This window comes from Pinus tabuliformis, chromosome J (genome assembly GCF_031772625.1).
Source record: "Pinus tabuliformis cultivar Carrire ecotype Pingquan chromosome J, CPIR1, whole genome shotgun sequence".
Classification (NCBI taxonomy): domain Eukaryota; kingdom Viridiplantae; phylum Streptophyta; class Pinopsida; order Pinales; family Pinaceae; genus Pinus; species Pinus tabuliformis.
Genome location: NC_142295.1, coordinates 102,403,865 through 102,427,354, shown reverse-complemented (window position 1 = coordinate 102,427,354; position 23,490 = coordinate 102,403,865). Strand labels below are relative to the sequence as shown.

At 37.7% G+C, this 23,490-nt stretch overlaps 1 protein-coding gene across 4 annotated transcripts in view; it reads left to right on the top strand.

Moving 5' to 3' along the window:
• LOC149225724 (alpha-mannosidase-like) overlaps positions 1–23,490 on the top strand; it is a 456,087-nt gene that overhangs the window by 394,128 nt on the left and 38,469 nt on the right. The window lies entirely within an intron of this gene.

Sequence of the window (23,490 nt, the reverse complement as noted above, 5' to 3'; positions counted from 1 at the left end):
TGAGTAGCATCTCGACATACCTGTAGGTGATGTCATCAACCGAATGGAGCTGAAGGATATTAAGGTGCAGCATGATGGGCATAATAGTAAAGGGCAGCATATGCAACATAATAAGGACAGCATGATGTATGGGCAGCATAGTGATGGGAGCATGAGAAGCATGATGCAGCATGATGGTGTTACACGGTAAGGTGTAGCAAATGAACGAAATGGATAGGTGAAGTTGTCACCTTGGAGATTCAGTTGAAGCAGAATGTCTTCAACTGATCTCATCATTATAAGAAATGATCTATGCTCAGATCCAGATAAGTCAAAGTGTTGACTTCTGTTGTAAATGTATTATCTCTCTCTCTCTCTCTCTTTCTCTGCTGAACTTTGAAGATAAAAGAAGATTTGATCAAAGGGTTTCCCCACACATTGTGGGGTTTGTCCCTGGCTCGCACCATATCTTGTGTCCTCTTGTCTTGGCTTGTCTTCTGCGTTTTATATTTATGTTCTATCTGCAGTTTATCTTAATGCTGATGTGATTGCTAATTGTGAAAATTTAAATAAATTGCTCTAGCATAGAACATACCTAAACTTAACATGGTATCTGAGCTAAGGTGAAGACGATGCCCAAGCAAGAGTGAAGGAGCAACCACCAAAGACAGTTGGGACAAGACAAAAGGATCAATGGGTTCCTCATAATTCACTTAGGGTGAAGTCGAAGCAGAGCATATTATCATAATGGCGCAGCAGAACTTCTGATGACATACCTAAAGATCACTTTATTGGGAAGTTCGGATCTAAGGGTGGAAGGAAAGGTAGATGTCATGGTTATGAGTTCGGCCCTTATGTGAAGGAATGTCCGAATGATAGAGATGCAAGTCATCTAAGACACGGCCGACTCTTCAAAGAAGCAAGGAACCCCAGTGCTTCAAGGCACTTCATCGGATATAAGGGTACACTCTCTAATTTGGTAGAGATGGAAACAATCGTGGGATTACACTTGGAGCTGATACCACCTATCCCGAAAAGGGAATGGAAGTCAAAGGTTTTATGGTGGCATTCATAAATGGAAAGGTACGTGTTTGAAAATAGAATTTTCTAAAGATGCTTTTGAGTTCAGAGTTGTATCAAGTTGCAGAAAGTCTACTAGGGACCATGTCCATTAACACAGCACCGGAGGTCTGTGAGTCAGATGGTGACAGAGATGCCTGATTTCAAAAGGAACATGGAGGTACATGTCTAAGATGTACCGAAGGAAAATATTATAAGGGGACCATTCCCCTCATGCAGCAGGTCCACAAGCTTGGAACAACCCGAGGAGTTTGAGACTCATGATCGGGAATCTCATGTATACAGGTGGAAGAAAGCCCTTTATGGCTTGAAGCAAAACACCTCGGGCGTAGTATGAGAGGATTGACAACTGTCTGATGAAGCCGAGATTCATCGATCCAAACCATCCAAAGGTTGTGGATGACAGTCCTCTCATACCGGCACCTATGTCTGACAGGGGCAGACCCTCTCATTTGTAGAAGACAGAGGGAGTTGGATTCCGAATGTGGAAAGATAAACTGCAAGCCTGTGACTACCTCGAGGATCTTAACTTTCAGAAGTTATATGGTAATGATGTCGGACCAAATTTTGGAAATGCCTCTGAGTTTCATAAACTCATACCCGTTGATGTACTTGGAGAACCTCCTTCTGGACATATGGGTTGCAGTTAGCATGGTGAGCTCATATTTGAGCCTCACTGGATTGGTGCCAAGAATCTTCTGAGATATCTTCAGGGCACAATCTCTCATGGATTGAGATACTCTGCCGGAAATATGAAAACTGCATGATTATTCGAATGCTGACTGGACAGGCATTGTGGAGGATCACTAGAGCACTTCTCAGTGTTGGATTCTGCTTCGATATGATGGATGTGAGCAAGAAGCAGAAATCGGTTGTTATAAGTACCGTCAAGACCGAATACATAACTACGAGTATGACCTCGTATGAAGTTGCCTAGTTGTTGAAACTCTTCAGTGAGTACACATGATGAATACCACTGTGATTCTCTGTGACAACCAGAGGTGGGATTCGATTATTAAGGAATCCCGTATTCGACGATTGCTCCAGCAGATAGACATCAGATATTGCCTTATCTGGATATGGTAAGTCGATGAGCAAGGAGGCTCCATCGCATTGAGACTAATGTACAGGTCGCTGACATTTTGACAAAGCCCCGGGGAAAGTTCAAATCTGTGATTTTCCTGAACGACTTGGAGTCGTCAAGAGACCCTTGTACAAGGGTCCTGCATGTTGCATAGATTGAGCTCTGGGAGCTCTGGGGGCTTGCGATTCTTACTGGAGCAACATACGACCACAGGGTGACTCACCCTCTCCTGGTGGTGCGCACTGGAACAAGATGATTCGCTCTCTTGTGGGACAAGATGATTCGCTCTCTTGTGGGACAAGATGATTCGCTCTCTTGTGGAATAGGATGATTCGATCTCCTGTGTAGCAGGATTGATGTGTTCTCCTATGAGGCCTGGATTGATGTGTTCTCCATGGCGGCCTGGATTGATGTGTTCTCCATGGCGATTGTAGTAGGATTGATGTGTTCTCCTGTGAGGACAGGATTGATTAGTTCTCCTGTCGAGGCATCCTACCCATGCAGTCTGGGACTCATGGGAAGTACCTCTCATCTGATCAATGAGCAGGGAAATGAAGTTAGGGACCATAGTAGTACCGATGGATGCATCGTTGTATCTACCGTACTCCCTACGCTAGGATGACCTCCATTGATCTGGGATCAATGATACTGGTCTGGGACCAGTGGTAGGAGTTGTACATACTATGACACTGACTTCGATTCGGCTGAGACTGGTCTGGGATCAGTGGTACATACTCCGAGACTGACTTCGTGTCAGTGCAGGACTGGTCTGGGACCAGTGAGAGTCGTACATACTATGACGCTGACTTCGGGTCGGTTGAGACTGGTCTGGGACCAGTAGTACACTCTCTAAGCCTACGATACTGGTCTGGGACCAGTGGTAGGAGTTGTACCTACTATGACACTGACTTCGGGTCAGCTGAGACTGGTCTGGGATCAGTGGTACATACTCCGAGACTGACTTCGTGTCAGTGCAGTACTAGTCTGGGACCAGTGAAAGTGGTACACACTATGACGCTGACTTCGGGTCGGTTGAGACTGGTCTAAGACCAGTGGTACACTCTCTGAGACTGCAATACTGGTCTGGGACCAGTGGTAGGAGTGGTACTTACTATGAAGCTGACTTCGGGTTGGTTGAGACTGGTCTGGGACCAGTGGTAGGAGTGGTACTTACTATGAAGCTGACTTCGGGTTGGTTGAGACTGGTCTGGGACCAGTGGTACGCACTCTGAGACTGACTTCGGGTCAGTGGAGAATGATATGACTCATTCTCGATCAATTCTTCTTCTTCATAGTTCAGCAGAGCAGAGCCAGCAGAGCTGAGCAGAGCCAGCAAGAGCAGAGCTGAGCAAAGCCAGCAGAGCAGAGCAGAGCCAGCAAAGCTAAGCAGAGCCAACAAGAGCAGCGCAGAGCCAGTAGAGCTGAGCAGAGCCAGCAGAGCTAGGCAGAGCAGTGCAAGGCACTAATGGCAGAGATAGTACAGTCGGACATATGGATCAACGGATGGAGTTCTCCCTAGTTGAGAGGGAGCGTTAAATTGGCAACTAGGGCCAAACTCCATGTGGGTCTGCTTATTTATGGCAGCTGATATTTTTATTGGATCCCTCTCGTCGAAAGGTGTAGGATTGATCCAAAGATCATCAAATTCCGATAAGTATTTATGAAGATATGAATTTATTTTGTTTATGTAAATATTATCAAGCCGACCAGCTCTTGTGTAGGCTCTAGAAGCCCAAACGTCATGTCTATTCAACCTATACGTTTTTGGTATAAATAGATGAGGATTTGATATCATTTGTACACATTCTTGAGGTGATCTCCTCTCCACGTCTTGGGTTTTTGGAGAAGGAGAAAACCAAAAGAATATGCTGGCCTAGAAGAAGCCCTAGCTACAGATAAAGCTCTAATCACAGTCAACGTGTTACCGTCAAAGTGATGCCCTAATTCGTGTCTATGGAATCATCTATACACAGGCTATGATACAACGCAGCAAGATATTCACGAGTGAAATTATTCGGATGGTTTCACTGTAATAAGGATTCCACGCAGACATGGAAACTCATGCACTCTATACACTGAAATGGCACAGCATGGAGATATATCGCACAGCATTCAAAGGGATACATACGCAGCTATATGTACAGCGTGGAAACCTCAAACCTAGCCGCAGTACTTACAGCCTAATACGTTGAGACACTAATACGCAGTCATAGAAACTCTTATGATACATATCCGCAACAGATGGTGGAGATCTTACACGCTGTCCCATACGCAGTTCAATAGGACATCAATACGCTGTTTATGAAAATGTTGTTCACATATACGCTGGTCCATACGCTGTTTATGAAAATGTTGTTCACATATACGCTGGTCCATACGCTGTTTATGAAAACATTTGTTCATATAATACGTTGGTCATTAATGATACTCATACGCAGATCATGGAGATTCTACGCAAGTCATGAAGACTCATACGCAGTCAATGATGACACTAATACACAGATCATGGAAACACTATGCTGTTCATGATGACGTTCATTTATACGTTGTTCATGGTTATTATACGATGTTCATGAGTCAACGTGATGCCCTAATCTATGTATTGGGTCACCGCTGTCCACATGGTAGCCGCAATGATATTGGAAGCTGTTGTCCACATGGTAGCCGCAGTTATTAGAAGCCGTTGTCCACATGGTAGCCGCAGTTATAAGAAGCCGCTGTCATAAAAGGTATCATAAAGGGTAGTTGCTGTGATGTCAAGCATGAAGAAGAGCCGCAGTAAGGAAGACATCTAGCCACAGAGAGCCCAGGTATATGAAGCCGAGGTAGCCGCAGTTAAGAGCAGATATGCACTGCAAGAAAAATGACGCCGATCTCAGGTGAGTACAGGTTCTTGGTGTCAAGGTGTTGAAGCATATATGATAAGGGTTCTGGAGGAAACCCTTGCAACCTTCACTTCGGACCTACCTGCACATGTATATAAATGAATATGGGTACCCTCTCAACTGCATGCTATCTCTAATCAGAGAAGGCTAATGATGATCTCAGTATGTCTATGAGTAGCATCTCGACATACTTGTAGGTGATGTCATCAACCGGATGGAGCTGAAGGATCTTAAGGTGCAGCATGATGGGCATAATAGTAAAGGGCAGCATATGCAACATAATAAGGACAGCATGATGTATGGGCAGCATAGTGATGGGAGCATGAGCAGCATGATGATGCATGATGCAGCATGATGGTGTTACATGGTAAGGTGCAGCAGATGAACGAAATGGATAGGTGAAGTTGTCACCTTGGACATTCAATTGAAGCAGAATGTCTTCAACTGATCTCATCATTATAAGAAATGATCTATGCTCAGATCCAAATAAGTCAAAGTGTTGACTTCTGTTGTAAATGTATTATCTCTCTCTCTCTCTCTTTCTCTGTTGAACTTTGAAGATAAAAGAAGATTTGATCAAAGGGTTTCCCCACACATTGTGGGGTTTGTCCCTGGCTCGCGCCATATCTTGTGTCCTCTTGTCTTGGCTTGTCTTCTGCGTTTTATATTTATGTTCTATCTGCAGTTTATCTTAATGCTGATGTGATTGCTAACTGTGAAAATTTAAATAAATTGCTCTAGCATAGAACATACCTAAACTTAACACTCTTCCTGGGTTTTCTTAACTCTAGACCTTGTTCTAGGTCTCATCACAAATTTCTCTTGGACTGTTTCTTCAATTTTGACCTTAAGTCTGGCTTGTTGAGTTGATGTTTCATGTTCCTCTGTTCTTTTGTCTGCCTTGTCATCCTCTATGCCTTGCAACTTAGTTTTCTTGCTCAGCTTGCCTGCAAATTTTTTGCTTGGCTTGGCACCTTCCTTCTTTATAGGCTTCATTTCCATAACTGAACGAGTGCTCTCCTTCTTTGGATGTCCCTGCTTGGATTCTTCTTTATCTGCCTTGATTGAATGTGACCCAGTTTGTGGCAAGAGGTCAATATGTTGAAGTTTCTAATTTTACTTAGCTTAGGAACCCTTCATGCACTTTTTCTTATTTATTCCTACCTACTTGTTATTTTTCTTTAACAAGTTATTTACAAAGTAAATACTAAAAATAAACACCAACGCATGCTCAACATATTACAGAGCAGCAACTAAAAGAAACAAGAACAAACACACCACATGACACCATTATTTTTGGGCCAATGTCCCCGGAAAAACCTAATGCGGGAAAACCGGTGCAGCTATCTGAGGGTTTTCTTATTAAGCAATATCAGAGTACAATCTGGGTGCCGAAACTGGCCTACCCAACAGAGAATTTCCTTAGCAACTATACCTCACAGTTTGAGAGAAATCTCCTAGTTGAAACCCTGGAAAATCCTTCCGGTAGCTCTTCAGCACAAAACTGCTCTGCAACCCCAGTGTCTGCCCAATCTGGACTGCGTCAGCCCCTCTCTGTCTCACGCTGGCCCTGTGTCAGCCTTTCTTGGCCTACGTCAGCCCCAGGAGGCCCTGTGTCAGCTTTCTGGGCCTCTGCGTCAGACACACTGGCCTCTCTGGTGCTCTGCGCAGCACTTGGCTACCTCTGCGTGGCCCTGCGTGAGCCCTTGCTGGATTTGCGTCACTCTCCTTGGTTGTTGCGCTGCTCTCCCGGCACAATCTCTACCTTCTTTGTTTTTCTATACTCAATGCCCCTTAGCTGCGTCTCCCGAGCATTGATTCTATCTCTCTTAGCAAACCCCGATCTAGAGAATAGAATAACTGATCATCTGATGTATTCTCCAAGTGACCCTCAAGCCTCCTCTTATACTTTTCCTGTTGATATATCAACGGCCGAGATTAAGTCCTTAATCAACGGCTGAGATTAGATCTGGCTTGATCCATGTCTTTTGGACCATTCTAACACAGATTCATATTAATACACATTAATATTTTATTTTCCCTAAGTTTAGACTTAGGGATTCCATTGAAAATATTAATTATTTTAATATCTCATGATATGTTTAGAATCTGCCCAAACCCTTTCTGGGTATTGGAGATCTCATGTGCCCCAACCTCTCCACCAAATTTCGTGGCTAGAGCACATCCGATGCTACCCCAAATCAATACAATACTTGCAAGAAAATTAGACCAAAGTATTTTCTTTCTTTCAACAGCATGCTTAACCAAGATTTTGATCAAAGAGAAATGAAACAGACTTGAAGCATGGTTATCCTTTTGAATGTGTACTTTAGTGGCCATTCTTTCTAGACTCTTAAGTAAGAAGGGAGGTTCATGGGCTTGCTTTCGGTGAAATGCCATAGCAACTTGAGATGATACTAGTATATTCTACTGAACCTACCTTCGCAAGTGAAATATCTTTGGATGACCTTCAGAAGGTCTACATACTGCTCTTGGAGATAAATGCTAGGGAAGGTGGAGGAAAACTTGTCAAGATACTCTGGTTTTACAAACTGCTTATAAGCCAAAATGTCTAACTCATCCCCCTTGAACCATTTATCCCCTGTTGTTGGGAGATTGGTTGCATCAGCTATGAACTTTTCAGTCAATATGATCTCCAAGTCACCTAGCTTCACTCTGTTGTCTTGAAAATTTAGAGCAAATAAACTGGCTAGTTTGGCATTATGACCTACTTTCTGAATCTTCTGGCAAAAAGGAATGCACCCTGTGTTCTCAAAAGCCACTCTAATGGCAAGGGATGAATTGAGCAGACTCAAAGTATTGGGTTCGGTGCGAACGAGGTCACCTCCTTTTTTGTTGGCGGCAAGAGCCATCCTATCTCTACACCTAGCTGATGGATTTTGACTTTTGGGTTTGTTGACCACTACGTGTCAACTACCCATAGCAGTACACCCCCTTTTTTGCAAAAGGCATAGTGCTTGATCGATATGTCCGTGCCATTCGACTGTCATCATTAGCCCGATCACGTTATGTTGTAAACCCAGTCTGCATGTGTAAATTGTTAATAATCTCAGCAGATCTGTGTCATGTATGTATTTGCCTAGGTAAACCTAATCTTCTAGTGATGATCTATGTTCCGGAAGGTTTTCTATCTCACCGATCCATGATCGGCAGAGTTTTCCTTCAACCTAACCCCAAAGCCAGAATGGATTTTGTCATTAGAATCTTAGGGGAATCCTAGTGTGCTAGGTCAAGTCTATGTAAAAGTAATTTGGAAATAATCCTAACTATTTGGTTAGGTTATTACAAATTGTTTGATCTGCTAGATTATATTTGTGTCGCAGAACTGGGTGGTCTATGAGGGTCTATGTCAATTGGGTTTTCCCCCTTGAGATATAAAATTGTAAAAGTCATGATGTAAAGTGTCTTGAGTGTTAGAAAATAATTAATCCCCTCATAAATCCCAAGTCCTAGGTGATTTTTCCAAAGGCTAAGTTCGAAGGTCCAATAAAAATAATAAAAAATTAAAAAATAATAATTAAAAAATAAAATAAATAAATAAAAAGTTAATAAAATAATAATAAGTCAAAGTTTTGAGGAAATAAGTGCAAAATTTTAATTTTTTAATATATTAAAATGCATTTAAAATTTCGATGGATGAGATTAAAAGAGATTTTGATCCTCATCTACGATCGAGATCGCTTTAACATGGATCACTCGAACTAGTCGTTGGGAAATTTTCCTTTAAATAGGGCGTCAGGGGTCATTTGAGAGCATTCGATCTGTGAGTCTTGTGCTAAAGAAAGCTCTCTTGTAGTCATTTTTCATGTGCAATAAAGAGACTTTGGGGTTGAAATCTTGCTGGTGTTACTCTTCCGGAAATGCTATAAGATGTTTTATTTCTGTGCATGATTTTAATTTCAGCGATTGATGATAGCTTTATGAAGAGTGATTTAAACACAAATATCTTGTTTAGTCGCTAGGGTTTGAATGGTAGTTAAATTTCTGAATATGATGGCAGGTATCTCCATTAAATCTAGATTTTAGTATCGTTTTCTCCCTCTTTGTTAATGGTTGAATTAAGTTGTGCAGGATATCTTTGATTTTGAGTTTACCGCGCATTCGAGGAAGTTCTCGGCTGAACCAACCAACTCCCGGATTGCATTTTCTAAAGAGCCCAGCTGGTTTTGATCCCGGGCTTATCATTAAAAAATTTCTGGTGAATGCATGAAGGGTTTTCTGAAGCACGTCATCTTATATTCAAAATCTTAAAAAATATTTTTGTGGCATACTAACAAATCTGGCTATTTAAGAGCCTGCAGCCTGTGAATATTGTAATTATTTAGCTAGGGTTTTTTAAGGTTTCATTATTATTTTGTTTCTGGGCATTTTGCTTCTATCATTGCAGGTACAGATTTTGAAAATTCTTTAGGGTTTTCCATCAGGCAATCTGATCTTCAGGGTTTCCATCAGGCAATCTGATCTTCAGGGTTTCCATCAGGCAATCTGAAGTAGGAAGGGTTTAAAATTTTAATTAAGTTTCTGGACTACCGGTTTCAGTTTCTCTGCTGCCCAAGGTTGATTTTTATTTTCTGACAAAAAATCTCAATTTTTTTAATGCTGTCCGGATCTGCAAACCCTCCCGCTGCTCTACCTGCGTCTATTCCTCTGCCTGCGCAATCTGCCATTCATCGATCTATCGCCCCTGTGTTTTCTTCCATTTACGTTGTCTCCTCTTTCTCTCAGACTCTCCCGCAGCCATCACCGATCCTCAGTTGCATCCTCCTTCCGCAGCCTCCTCCACATCCAGCCTGCAAGAAACATAAAAATAAAAACAAAAAACTAAAACCCTCAGTTCACCCGTAACCCCATCTCTACACTGCCAGAACCATTGTCTTCCTTACGCAGCTCTTCCAGCAGCCACCGCTCGGGCATTTCTCCCTCAGCGCCATCAAACCTATCCACGTCCCTAGTGCCCGTTTACGTTGCTGCCATTAATCTTTACACTGTCCAGATCAGCGAATCTTTCTTTTGCGGTTGCATTCACCAAACCCTTTCCGCCGTCCAACCTACACACCAAACAGCAAAAAATTTGATTTCTTTTACTTGCATATATGCGTAGGTTTTATATCATGTGTTAGATTTAGGTTTAGTTTCAATCTCTCCCTTTTATTTGCATGTATGCGTTAAATTTCATTGGGTTTAGTTTATTTCTGTTAGGTGTTGGTTTTAATTAGACCTTTTTTTTATTTACTTTGATTTTATTTAGTTTAGGATTTAGCTTAGGATTTAGATAGACTTCAAATTTTCATTTTTTTTTATTATGATGTACATACATTAGTTCTTTTAGTTAGATTTTAATTTAGATTTTGGATTTTGCTAATTAGATTAGATTTTGATTTTTAAGTTAGTCTTTAGTTTAGTCTAAGTTTCATTTTAATTTCCATTTTATTTTGGTAAGTTAGTATCAATTTTTGAATATGGTTTTTTTTATATAAAATTTTGAAAAACAAATATAACAATAAAATAATAAAAAATTAAAAATTAAAGAAAAAATCATAAAAAGGTTTTTAGGTTTTTTTTGGTTTGGTCTTAGTCTAGAATTTAGTTTTGTATTGCATGATTTTGATTTTAATCATAAAATAAAAAATCATTAAAAAATAAAAATATTTAAAAATTATTATTATATTTTTTTTTTTAAAAGACTAATTAAACTGGAATTTCCTTCTAATGTCTTTTTTCTATTGTGGTATCAGTATTCATCATTTTACTATAGTTGAATGAACTTAAATTCTTATATGGAGTTTAACTATTGGAAAATGATAAATTTCCTAGATTTGGAATTTCAAGCATAATCATTTTAAATTCTAGGTGGTTAGCTTTTAAGTTTTGTGGTTATTTAAAGTATTCGATCATTTTGAAATTTAATTGTTGGAACTTTGTGCATCCTTTGAATATTTTGCATCTGGTGGAATTAATCATTGCTTGGATTATATAATGCTCGTTATATGTTGGATATTTTGTAAATATTTTCAAGCAATCATTAAATTACTTCATAAGCAGCAGCAGCGAATTAATTACTTGGTTTTCATTGACTCCATAAGGCACTGGTATTAATCATTTTTTATCAAATTATAAATCTTGAGCCTTAATCGAGTATTTGATTGCCTTGTTGTGTCTCCCGAACCGGCTGGTTCCCAGTTGGTCTTCCTTTTTCCCATAAGGTCTACCCCCCTTAGCCTGCTATAGGGAGACGGCTTAAACAGAGAGATCGGGGATCAGGGTGACAGCCCCCGTCTAAGCGTTGTTGCGCTGCCTGGACAATCTCTGCGACAACATTTTTTGGCACCACTGCCGAGGATAGACTTTTTTCTATCCTTGGTTCATTCGACACTCATCATTCATCTTTCATCTTTCTCATCTCTCATTCGAGCTGGCAAAGTCAACATTTTTTGGCATCATCTCATCTTTTCCGCCATTCATTAGCCTGTCAAACGGCCAACATTTTTTGGCGTCATTTGATCTTTTCATCACCTTATCTTTCATCATATCATTTAATCGTATCTTTAGCACCTACTCTTCAGTTCGTTTCTTGTTTGGGTGGCGACTCCATTTCTTTTCATTTATTTTTCCCAGACAAGAAGCCTCCCTCATATCTGATTGTTTGTTGCTTTTTGGATCCTAGAGTTAGATTCATGTTCAAGTGGCGACTCCACTTCTTTCATCTCTTGATTTTCTTGAGCAGAGATCTCTTTCTATCATCCATTTGGTCCCTCATTATTCATCATGGATTATTCGTTTACCTCGTGTCATTTTACTGATGTTCTCCATGATATTCCGGAAGTGGCCATTTCTAAATTACCTTTGTTCTCGGGTGGTGATTCAGTGGCTGTTAGAAAGCATTTATGGAGTTTTATTCCTATAATGGTCATATATTGTAGATCTCCTCAGTATGATCATGAAGATGTCAAAATGTGTCTATTTGTCTTTTCTTTAGAGGGTGATGCTTTGAATTGGTTTAATAATTGTCCTAAAGACTCTTTCACTTCTTTACAAGACATTGTCAATGCTTTTAAAGATAGATATGGTTATCTAGATAGCTCGCCTTGTGCCCCTAAAATTGTACAACATAATGAAAGTAATCTTATGAAGGGTCTAGCTGTCGATGAAAGATTTCAAGACAATTCTTCATATCAGAATGTGCCATCCACCTGTACTGTTGCAGATCAAATCCATGATAGTGGAAAAGCAGGGACAAATTGTAAAATCAGTGTCGACAATGAAAGGGAAAATCAAAAGCAAATTATAGAAGAACTAATGCGGCTGGTAAAAAATATGGAGATCAATCAAGAAAAATTTGTAACTGATCACGCCAATGATATGAGAACTTTATGCACCCACCTGGAAAAACGTGATAAGGAGATGGAAATCATGAAAATTAAACACTCTGATCACGTAACCGACATGCAAAGTTAGCATGCTAAGGAAATTGAGACCATGAAAGCTAATCATGACAGGGAAATTAATTTTATGCAAAGCAAGTTGTCAACTATGGATGATGAAATGACCATCATGAGAATCGATTATAATAATCAGTTGGCTACCCTGCAAGCAAATCATAAGAAAGAGATAAACTCTATACAACATTGCTTGATGACCATAAAGGCAAAGGACGACAAAGTAATAAAAGATATGGAAGCTAGTCAGATATGTCTTCAGAATAAGTTATTGACCATGGAGGAAGACCATGCCAGGGAAATCAGTGCTATAAAGGTTGAACACTCTAGCTAGGTGGATGCCATAACGATACAAGTACAGAAACTTCAACATCAATCAGAGGATGAAAGAAACAAGGAGACGTCAATAGATCAGAAGCCTCTTTATTCGCTGCAACAAGCTCCATCTTATTATGAGGAGGTCGTTTGCTCCATTGAAAAGTGGTTAATTGAAGGTGACCCAGATAAAATTGAAAACGATAAAAATCAGATGCAAAATGAAGAAAGACATGTCACGCATATCTTACATACTTCATCTGAGAGTTTTGAAGCAGAATGTTCCACATCATCAGTGATACAGCCTACCACAAAGAAAAGACGCAAAAGAAAGAGAACGAGAAAGCGATTTGATGCATCAGATGGTCATAAGCAACTTGATTTTCGGATAGGAAAAAGTCCTACCGTATGCAGAATTGGACATGGCACATCCGAGAAGCAGCCAACAGATTTGCCTGAAAGCAGGCAAATGCTCAGTGTACACTATATTGAACGCATCTGATGCCATGGGGCACCCTCTGTATTTCTAACCCTACTCCTTGTTTTTTTTTAGCATTTTCATTTCTGTTTTAGGATTAGATTTACTTTTCATGTTACTAGATAGTTAATAAATGAAGAGCTTATATCTTTCCTGTGCTTAATGTTATATGATGATTTTTGGATGGACGCTACTTATGTTTTATTGTGTGTTGCGTGGATGCAGATTTTGGATTCTCACATTCCTACAGTGCAGCAACGTGTCCCCAAGTAGAGCCAGATGTTGACCACTACGTGTCAACTACCCATAGCAGTACACCCCCTTTTTCGCAAAAGGGATAGCGCTTGATCGATATGTCCGTGCCATTCAACTGTCATCATCAGCCCGATCATGTTATGTTGTAAACCCAGTTTGCATGTGTAAATTGCTAATAATCTTAGCAGATCTATGTCATGTATGTATTTGCCTAGGTAAACCTAATCTTCTAATGATGATCTACGTTCTGGAAGGTTTTTTGTCTCACCGATCCATGATCGGCAGAGTTTTCCTTCAGCGTAACCCCAAAGCCGGAATGGATTTTGTCATTAGAATCTTAGGGGAATCCTAGTGTGCTAGGTCAAGTCTATGTAAAAGTAATTTGTATATAATCCTAACTATTTGGTTAGGTTATTACAAATTGCTTGATCTGCTAGATTATATTTGTGTCGCAAAACTGGGTGGTCTATGAGGGTCTATGTCAAATGGGTTTTCCCTCTTGAAATATAAAATTGTAAAAGTCATGATGTAAAGTGTCTTGAGGGTTAGAAAATAATTAATCCCCTCATAAATACTTGGTCCTAGGTGATTTTTCCAAAGGCTAAGTTCAAGGGTCCAATAAAAATAATAAATTTAAAAAATTAAAAAATAATAATAAAATAAAATAAAATAAATAAATTTAATAAAATAATAATAAGTCAAAGTTTTGAAGAAATAAGTGCAAAATTTTAATTTTTTAATATATTAAAATGCATTTAAAATTTCGACAGATGAGATTAAAAGAGATTTTGATCCTCATCGACGGTCGAGATCGCTTTGACATGGATCACTCGAACTAGCCATTGGGAAATTTTCCTTTAAATAGGGCGTCAGGGGTCATTTGAGAGCATTCGATCTGTGAGTCTTGTGCTAAAGAAAGCTTTCTTGTAGTCATTTTTCATGTGCAATAAAGAGACTTTGGGGTTGAAATCTTGCTGATGTTACTCTTACGGAAATGCTGTAAGATGTTTTATTTCTATGCATGATTTTAATTTCAGCAATTGATGATAGCTTTATGAAGAGTGACTTAAACACAGGTACCTTGTTTAGTCGCTAGGGTTTGAATGGTAGTTAAATTTTTGAATATGATGGTAGGTATCTCCATTAAATCTGGATTTTAGTATCGTTTTCTCCCTCTTTGTTAATGGTTGAATTAAATTGTGCAGGATATCTTTGATTTTGAGTTTACCAGGTGTTTGGGGAAGTTCTCAGCTGAATCAGCGAACTCCCGGATTGCATTTTCTGAAGAGCCCCGCTGGTTTTGATCCCGGGCTTATCATTAGAATTTTTCTGGTGAATGCATGAAGGGTTTTCTGAAGAACGTCATCTTATATTCAAAATCTTAAAAAATACTTTTGTGGCACACTGACAAATTTGGCTGTTTAAGAGCCTGTAGCCTGTGAATACTGTAATTATTTAGCTAGGGTTTTTTTTAAGGTTTCATTACTATTTTGTTTCTGGGCATTTTGCTTCTATCATTGCAGGTACAGATTTTGAAAATTCTTCAAGGTTTTCCATTAGGCAATTTGATCTTCAGGGTTTCCATTAGGCAATCTGATGCAGGAAGGGTTTAAAATTTTAATTAAGTTTCTGCACTACCGGTTTCAGTTTCTTTGCTGCCCAAGGTCGATTTTTATTTTCTGACAGAAAATCTCAATTTTTTTTATGCTGTCCGGATCTGCAAACCCTTCCACTGCTTTGCCTGCGTCTATTCCTTTGCCTGCGCAATCTGCCATTCATCGATCTACCATCCCTACGTTTTCTTCCATTTACGCTGTCTCCTCTCTCTCAGACTCTCCCACAGCCATCACCGATCCTCAATTGCATCCTCTTTCCGCAGTCTCCTCCACGTCTAGCCTGCAAGAAACATAAAATTAAAAACAAAAAACTAAAACCCTCAGTTCACCTGCAGCCCCATCTCTACGCTGCCAGAACCATTGTCTTCCTTACGCAGCGCTTCCAGCAGCCACCGCTCAGGGATTTTTCCCTCAACGCCATCAAACATATCCACGTCCCTAGTGCCCATTTACGTTGCTGCCATTAATCTTCACGCTGTCCAGATCAGCAAATCTTTCTTTTGCTGCATTCTCCGAACCCTTTCCGCCGTCCAACCTGCACACCAAACAAAAAAAAAATTCGATTTCTTTTACTTGCATATATGTGTAGGTTTTATATCATGTGTTAGATTTAGGTTTATTTTCAATCTCTCCCTTTTATTTGCATTTATGCGTTAAATTTCATTGGGTTTAGTTTATTTCTGTTAGGTGTTGGTTTTAATTAGACCTTTTTTTTATTTACTTTGATTTTATTTAGTTTAGGATTTAGATAGACTTCAAATTTTCATTTTTTTTATTATGATGTACATACATTAGTTCTTTTAGTTAGATTTTAATTTAGATTTTTGATTTTGCAGTTAGATTAGATTTTGATTTTTAAGTTAGTCTTTAGTTTAGTCTAAGTTTCATTTTAATTTCCATTTTGGTAAGTTAGTATCAATTTTTGAATTTGGTTTTGTTTATATAAAATTTTGAAAAATAAATATAACAATAAAATAATAAAAAATTAAAAATTAAAAAAAATCATAAAAAGGTTTTTAGTTTTTTTTTTTGGTTTGGTCTTAGTCTAGAATTTAGTTTTTTATTCAATGATTTTGATTTTAATCATAAAATAAAAATATCATTAAAAAATAAAAATATTTAAAAATTGTTTTTTTTTTTTTTGAAAAAAGACTAATTAAATTGGAATTTCCTTCTGATGTCTTTTTTCTGTTGTGGTATCAGTGTTCATCATTTTACTATAGTTGAATGAACTTAAATTCTTATCTGGAGTTTAGCTATTGGAAAATGATAAATTTCCTAGATTTGGAATTTCAAGCATAATCATTTTAAATTCTAGGTGGTTAGCTTTTAAGTTTTGTGGTTATTTAAAGTATTCAATCATTTTGAAATTTAATTGTTGGAATTCTGTGCATCTTTTGAATATCTTGCATCTGGTGAAATTAATCATTGCTTGGATTATATAATGCTCGTTACATGTTGGATATTTTGTAAATATTTTCAAGCAATCATTAAATTACTTCATAAGCAGCAGCAACTAATTAATTACTTGGTTTTCATTGACTCCATAAGGCACTGGTATTAATCATTTTTTATCAAATTATAAATCTTGAGCCTTAATCAAGTATTCGATTGCCTTGCTGTGTCTCCCGAACCGGCTGGTTCCCAATTGGTCTTCCTTTTTCCCATAGGGTCTACCCCCCTTAGCTTGCTATAGGGAGATGGCTTAAACGGAGAGATCGGGGATCAAGGTGACAGCCCCCGGTCTGAGCGTTGTCGCGCTGCCTGGACAATCTGTGCGACAACAGGGTTATGACTACGTGTGCAGACCCAAAGGAATGAGAACAGGCTCGTATGACAGCAAAAATCCACTCAGGTAGTTGTAACAATAAGGTGGTGTCAGCACAGATTATGCGATGGAATACAAGCAAGAGGCTTTAAACATTTAAAAGGTATTTAAATCAAATCTTCAGGAAGCAATCATCATTCAAAATTTAGGCTTTGAGCAGTAAAACAGTGCTCTTGGAGGTGAGACTTTGTTTTCTAATAGGACAAGGTGTGCACAGCACACGTTTTCTAATAGTGACAGACAAATCTCAAACACTGTGACCAGGAGAATTATCAATAAGAATTCACGGGAAGGATGACTATCTCCCTACCTCTGCAATTTCTTCGTTTCAATCTGTACGCTAAAGACTAGCTTGAGATGACTTATTTCGCTGTACAAGAAGAATGTCACGCCATGCTCAAATTGTCTGCAACTTGTAAACCTGCCTACAACCCCTGAGTCTCTCTGCACCTTCTGAAATCTCTTTCGACCTTTGCTCTGAAAAATAAACCAATCATCTTATCTTCTGCATACCACCTGCGAGCAGTCACACAGAAAATTGGTGGCTTGCTTATTAATTTGAAATTATGGTGCTGATGTAAACAAGATGAACATGCAACCCACGTTTCTTATGAAATTCACATGCTTGAAAAGCGTTGTTCAAATGTTGTAAGGTGGCGGAAGATTTAGTTATGATAGCTTTGATAATCAAAGTGTGTCGAAGTGAATAGGACGTGTTGTCGCACAAATTGTCACGACAACGCTCAAACCGGGGGCTATCACCCTGATCCCCGATCTCTTCGTTTAAGCCGTCTCCCGCGGCTAAGGGGGGTAGACCCTATGGGATGAATGAAGACCAACTATGGACCAATTGGGTTGGGAGACACAACAAGGCAATTTAGCACTTGATTGATTTCGAAATTAATGTACGAGTGCCTTACAGAGTTAATGATTAAATGATTATTTATTAAATGTTGCAGAAGTATAAACCATGTAAAACAATCATTTACCATCAAATAACCCAAACAATGTAAGATATTCAACAAACGCACAACGCCTTAATGATGATCCAGCAATTAAACTTCAAGAAAAATTAAATGCTTTAAATGATCATAAAATTTAAATGCTGCCCAGTTACTACTTTCACATAGCTAACTTCAAAATAAACATTAGGTGCATTTAACTATAGAGAAATGGAACATAGAGACACCAAAAATGAATTTTTCAATTTTTTATTAAGCTTTTTCAAAAAAATTTAATTTTTTTTAATATTTTTATATTTTTTATAAAATTTTAAGTTTAAAACAAAACAAGATCTAAAATTTAAATCTAAATCTAAAACTAACACTTTATCATATATACATCAAAAAAGGGAAAATCTAAATTCTAAAAAAAAAAAAACTTTTTATGGCTTTTTTTTTAATTTTTAATTTTTAACTTTTATATTTTTTTATAATTTTTTAATTTTTTTTTAATTTTAAGAATAAAATAAAACAAAACTAAATTCTGAATAAATAAAATTTAAATATAAACTAAAGTCTAATCTAAAATCTAAAAGGAACTTTTTGATGCTTTTTTATATTTTTATACTTTTTGATATTATTTTTAAAATCAAAATTTAAACAAAATTAAATCGAAATTAATACTAAGACCTAAGAAAAAAAAAACTAAGCTAAAAACAAAATGAAAGAACTAACACCTGATCAAAAAATAAAAATCTATAAAATTCAAATCCTAACTAAATAAAACTCTAAATCTAAATAAAAAAAAAAATCTAACCTAGTCTAAAACCAAAATATTAATCTAAACTAAAATCTGTCTAAAAAACTAAAAGAGACCTTTTTAAAAAAAAAAAAAAAAAACTTTTACGATTTTTTTAATTTTTTTTTTCTTTTAATGAAACTAAACTAAAACTAAAGATCAAAAAAAAAAAATAACACCTAATCTACATACATATAATTGAAAATGAAAGTCGATTATTATCAAATCTAAATCCTAAATTAAACTTAAATTTTTTTTTTTTTATATGAAACGTTAAAGTAAAAAGGTGAGATAAAAACTATAATTAAACTAAATCAAAATTTTTCATTTTTAAAGAATCAAACTAAACTAAATAAAATATAAAACCAAACTAAATAAAATATATAAACCAAACTAAATAAAGGAAAAAGGGAGACTTACGCTAACCTAACTCTAAATAAAAAAAACTAAGCAAAATAAAACTTGACGCATATATAAAAAAAATGAAAGTCGAATTTTGATTGATCGTATGCAGGTTTGAGGAGTTTGACGGCAGCAAGACTTGACGGAGGTGAACGCAGCGAGAAGGATTTGCAGTTTCGATGGAGCTGGCTGCGTGAAGATGGAATGGATTGCAGCGGATAGGAGAGGGTTTCACGCAGGAGAAAGGCAGCGTGGAGAAGAAATGAGGAAGGCAGCAGATTTATGGCAGCGTGGAGAGGAATGATGAACTTATGGAAGGAGTAGCATATGAGGTTGGTGGTTTTTTCTTGCAGGTACGCGGGAATGGGAGAGCAGCAAATCGATGGAGGGAGAGCTGATGGTTGAAACGCAGCGCTGTATATATCTGCTGGCAGCTTTGATGAAAGGATGGTTGAGGGGAAAACGAGCAGCTGGGCAGCGTGAGGAAGAAGATAAGTGCGGATTTGGATAGCGATGAAGAGCAGACTGGAAAGAGGAAGGATAGGGGCTGCGTGGTTGATCCAAAGGGAAAAGGGCCAGCGATAGGTGAGGGTGCTAGAGAGAAACGTAGGCTTGGTGAATGCATGAAATGGACAACAGATTTGTTGTGTGGGAGTGCTGGATGAGCCACAGAAGCTGAGCAGCATTTGGAAAGAGAAAGACACAGAGGGAGAAGAGGCTGCTAGTGGGAAAAAGCTGCGTGGAGGTGAGGCAGCAATCCCACAGCCTGCTTAAAAAAAATTTAAATTTTTTCTGTAAAATGAAACCCCAGGTAGCAGCAAAGAAATGGCTTGGAAAACCTTGAACCTCTTCAGAAAACTTAATTTAGAGATCAGCTGCTTCAGACTTGTCAATTTAACCCTTATAAAAATTTGCCGGATTTTTGAACCCTTAAACAACAGAAACGTGCACCTGCAAAAAAGTGGTTCTGAAGCAAATATTCTTGCTAGCGCTGATCTTGAGGCCAGATCTTACCCTCCAGGGCCTAGATCTGGCTTCAAACAAAAATTTCTCCTCAGACCTGTAACCTGCAACCTGAAAACAAACAGCCAAAACCTGAAAATGCAAAAAATAAATGAAACCCTAAAAACCCTAAGAACCAGCTAAATAATTACAGTATTTACAAACTGAAGGCTCTAGATAGCCAGATTTATCGTTATGTCACAGAAATATTTTCAGAATTTAAATTTAATGTGAGATGCTTCAGAAAAACCCTTCATGCATTCATAAAAAATTTCAAATGATAAGCCCGGAATCAAAACTAGCTAGGCTCTTTCAGAAAACACAATCTGGGAGTTGGCTGGTTCAGCCGAGAACTTCCCCGAACGCCCGGTAATCTAAAAAAAGGGATTTCCTGCATAGCTTAAAATCAACCATTAACATAGAGGGAGAAAACAATAGTGAAACCCAGATCAAATGGAGATACCTGCCATTATATTTCAAAATCTAAACTATCATTCAAACCCCAGAGATCAGACAAGATACCTGTGCCTAGATCAATCTTCATTAAGCTATCATCAATGGCTGAAAATAAAATTATGCAGAAAAATAAAACAATCTTACAGCATTTCCAGAAGAGTAACACCAGCAAGATTTTCAACCCCAAAGTCTTTCTTTATTGCACAAAAAATGACTACAAGAGAGCTTTCTTTAGCACTAGACTCTAAGATCCAATCTAATCTCAAATGACCCCTAACACCCTATTTAAAGGAAAAATTCCCAACGGCTAGTTCGAGTGATCCATGTCAAACTAATCTCGACCGTCGATGAGGATCAAAATCCCTTCTAATCTCATCCGTCGAATTTTTAAATGCATTTTAAAATTTTATTTACTCAAAATTTTGACTTATTATTTTATTTTATTTTTCAAAATTTATTTATTTATTTTTTTTATTTTTTTTATTTTTTTTATATTTTTTTTTAATTTTATTATTATTTTTATCTATTTTTTGATTTTTTAATCTTTTTAATTTTTTAATTTTTATTTTTGAATCCTTGAACTTAGCCTTTGGAAACATCATCTAGGACCTAGGACTTAGGACTTATGAGGGGGTTAAAACATTTTCTAACCCTCAAGACACTTTACATCATGACTTTTACAACTTTACATCTTAAGGGGGAAAACCCATTTGACATAGACCCTCATGGACCACCTAGTTCTGCAACAAATATAATCTAGCAAATCAAGCAATTTGAAATAACCTAACCAAATAGTTAGAATTATTTCCAAATTACTTTTACACAGACTCGAAGCACACTAGGATTCCCCTAAGATTCTAATGACAATTCATTCTAGCTTTGGGGTTAGGCTGAAGGAAAACTCTGTCGATCATGGATCGGTGAGACAAAAAACCTTTCGGAACGTAGATTATCACTAGAAAATTAGGTCCACCTAGGCAATTTACATACATGACTCAGATATGCTAAGATTATTTACAATTTACACATGCAGACTGGGTTTACAACATAACATGATCAGGTCGACGATGACTGTCAAATGGCACGAACACGTCAATCAAGCGCTATCCCTTTTGCGAAAAAGGGGGTGTACTGCTATGGGTAGTTGACACGCAGCGGTCAACAGGACAATAAACGAATCATGGTGGGTAATGATGTTTAGGAAAGGGAATATTTTTAGGCCTAGGGAAATGTGGTTTAGGTGAAAACGATGATAAAGGTTTAGGCCTAAAGTAAATCGATAAGAGTAAGGTAGCATTAGGGAACGAGGGGAAGGAATGAAATGTGGGAAAAAGGAGATAAATGGAAGGATTAATAAAAAATTTAGTAAAGGTGTATGTCAAAGCATTAATAATTAGGATCTTTTTAAGATCCTTTCCTCAGTAGCTGACACATCAAACCATGTTACCCACCTATCATCACTTAATACCCGAACTTAACAATAAAACCTTGACAAACATTAGGCACTCTTTCCCAATGACTGACCTTGATGACCAAAGTGATAACCCGACTGAAAATGACTCCTTTGAGCAATGACAGGTCAAAACATAACAGTGAGAAAATTTTACGATTTTGACCTCCTTCTAAACAGAAAATAATTGACTTGGGGTACTTTTCAACTGACAAACTAACCCACTCAAACACCCACCATAGCCTATTTGTTGATTGTCATAACAATCAGATCTGAAGTAAAGCATAAAGTGGTCTAATCACATTAAAATCTAACAATAATAAGCCTAAAAACACCTAAAGACATGACACATTAACTATAAAGGCCTAATCGTTCTTCTAGCTCTTGTGCTTTTTCATTTGTGACTGATCTTTTGTTGACAATGGGCTGATCTAATTGACAGTAATATCTTTCAAGGTTTGGTGCATTCATCTTTTGACCATTGTAAGAAGTGTATTAGATAATAGATTGCATTGGTTTCTCTCTTATCTTGAGGATAGCTTGTTAGATCTCTAACCTTATCTCTTGTGTTTTTCTCTTGTTAGAAGTATCATTGCATGATTAGTTCTTGTTGCATTGCATTGTTTAATCATTTTTAACAATGGCATCTAGTTACTTATGGTTGTGCTTGTATAATTTTGAAAGACTCTCTTGCTCTAATTTGCAAATCAAACAAGTGAGTAATTTTAATAAGTACATATATGGGATTAAGAAACATTGCTATTGTTTCAATGAGTAACATTAAAGTGCTTCTCTAATTGGCTCTTGCAATCTTGATTGATAAGTGATATTTGACATATTGGTTATAAGTGATCTTATCTTGTTATCATTGGAGCACTTTTCATTTTATAATCTCATTGAAGCAAATATTAACTTGGTCATCTCTTGCATTCTCATCCTAGATTAGAATTGCATAATTAAAATTCACCTCCAAGCATAAGCTTGGTTGATAGAAACTTAGGGCCACCTTCTCTACCAATTTGCGATGCTTGACCCTTGCACTGAGGTTAAAACAGGTGACCTTGCAGTTCTCTTGCAGGAAATCCCTTGTAGGAATGGAGGCATCTAGGTCATTAGAACTCCAGGGTAGGTATCGTTAATGAGGCCTTAGCCTCCTTCCCTTGGATTTCTTTCTACAACCTTGTTCGAGACTTGCTTCAAAACAATTGAAGAGAAGGCTCTCACCTAGACTACGCATATAACTAAAAGTAATCAAGATTTTGCATTTCACTTTAGATTAGATCCTGCATTTCATCTAGGATAGATCTTGCATGTCATCCTTGCAGCATTTGTCTATCTGGTAACTTGACATATTGATCTTTGTTGTGCAAGTATTTCTCAATTCTAAGGCATTGGTTTATGACTAGTATATCTCGAATAATCTAATTGTTTATGCTTATTAATCTTATTTGCCTTATAATTTA